The 1,953-nt window shown below is 31.3% G+C and overlaps 1 protein-coding gene across 3 annotated transcripts in view; it reads left to right on the top strand.

Moving 5' to 3' along the window:
• GRIA2 (glutamate ionotropic receptor AMPA type subunit 2) overlaps positions 1-1,656 on the top strand; it is an 88,955-nt gene extending 87,299 nt beyond the window's left edge. For all 3 annotated transcript variants that reach the window (XM_054290436.1, XM_054290444.1, XM_054290470.1), the window contains one exon: positions 1-1,656. This exon is cut by the window's left edge and continues 1,204 nt beyond it. The gene's annotated coding sequence lies outside the window, so the exon portion shown is untranslated.
• Positions 1,657-1,953: the final 297 nt, after the last annotated feature.

Here is a 1,953-nt window from a genome sequence, read left to right as displayed (position 1 = left end):
TCAAACCTATCTCTACTTTTGTACAGTTGAGTTCATAAGTATGTGTACAGAGAGAGAAGAGTATTGATAAAAGCTGATAAATGGCAAGCAGTAAAAAGTGTTAAGTATTTTTTTTAAAGAATGAAAAAAAAAGAGAGTTTTCAAATTGTTTCTCTAAGGAAGCAGTTTTCAAACTGTTAAAAGGTAATTCTAAGCAGTAGCTAGTGAAGTTTTTGTGAAAAGAAAAACCCAAAACCTTGGCAATGTCTTTTTGAATTAAGATTGATAACTCGAATTAGATGCAGTCTGTACTGATGAAAACTTTCCTGAATCTTAATCATTATGAGTATTCTTTGCTAGCTGAAGTTACCATAGTTTTTAATTGTGTGTATTTAAAAAACAATAACTACTTAAAAAGCAAAAAGGAATACTAGGAGGGGTGCAATAATATTAATTTAAATGCTAATGCAAATCAAAGTTACATCATGTTTCTCTAGCTTTCCCTGTAGAAAAAATTCTGTACATTTGGTTGAAAAGCTTACATTTTTCTGCATTGTCGATACATTGCCTCATGCAGTATCGGTAAATCTCTTTAATTTTGGAATTAAATAAAAATTTAAATATGACTTGCAGTTTTAGTTGGAATCCATTTCTTAGACTCAAGTATAATGTTCACTGAGCATTGGAGAAGGCAGAGCATTGATCAGAAACTTGAAGTCCCTTCTCGTGGTACAAACTCTGAGCCTGTTTCTGCAAGCATGTGAACACAGTGTATACTCTCAGTGTGGCCAGCAAAAGAGGTGTATACAGTGTTTTCAATGTCTGTCTTACCAATACTTCCCCCCAACTGAACTAAATCATTTCTTGGCACATCTGTAATTCATAGGTGTCCTGTGCATTACTCCTCATCAGGAATGTTGGGGAATGCATTCGGATTTTTAATGTTCAATGCTAGAATGACCAAACTAAAATAATATTCATATGGTAATTTTTTTTTTTTCAAAAAAGTAGAAATGCATTTCTGTATACAGTGGAAAGCTATTTATTGTACCTCTGGGCTCATTCCTCTAAAATTCATAGCATTAAAAAAATCTTTGTCAAGCCTGAACTGATGTATATAACTGAAATAATGTAAAGTTATATTTTCATGTTTTTATACTTAACAACATGATGGGAATACATAATGTATGAGTATTTCAATTCAGATAATATTGATTGGATAATACACATCTCAGTTAAAAAAACAGTAATAGTAGTTTAATATCCATGTTAAGAGTACATCAGTATATTGCTATATAAAGTATGTCTGTGTGCATTTAAGTGAAAAGTAGTCAAGAGTGATGAAAGCTGTCCAAGGGTTTTTTATTCCTTTTTTTATGAAAACTGTTATGGAGCAACCAAAATGTTTATGAACTCAAACTTGTGTAAATTTCAAAATGTCCTTTTACTGTAGCTTTTTGTTTACAGTACAGTATCTTATTTTCTGCTTTGTTAAATGAGTAACGGTACAGAGCTGGACATACACTTTCTAAGACATTAACGTTCTCGTTTTTTCATGTATACTTATATGACAGAAAATGCTTCTGATTTTATTTTTCAATCTAACACATGGCTTTTCTGGAGTGTTGTATAAACTTCAATCATACATAAAAAATCTTCTTAAAAAAGGTAAAAGACCTTTAATGTCTGCTTAGTATTATTGAAATCTGGTTTCTTATTTATTATCAATGTATTTTTCTAAGATTTTACATAGGGCAAACCTGTTTGTCCCCACAGACATGGAATTTCCTTGAAGAGTTTAGGAAGTTTCTTCTTTTCTTGAATGAAGTGTCAATGAAGAGTATAAATCTTCTCCCAGATCATCTTGTCACTCAAGGATAGATTTACTGTAGTTTTCCTTATTGTTAAATGAAATAATGAAACTTTTTTCCCAACAATAGGATTGTACCTCTGGACTGTAACCTTCCTGATCAT

The sequence above is a fragment of the Melozone crissalis genome, unplaced genomic scaffold (genome assembly GCF_028551555.1).
Source record: "Melozone crissalis strain CALT ecotype California unplaced genomic scaffold, PUWL_Pcris_2 ptg000006l_1, whole genome shotgun sequence".
Classification (NCBI taxonomy): domain Eukaryota; kingdom Metazoa; phylum Chordata; class Aves; order Passeriformes; family Passerellidae; genus Melozone; species Melozone crissalis.
Note: the sequence above shows the minus strand (reverse complement) of the source record. Positions and strands in the feature narration are given on the sequence as shown.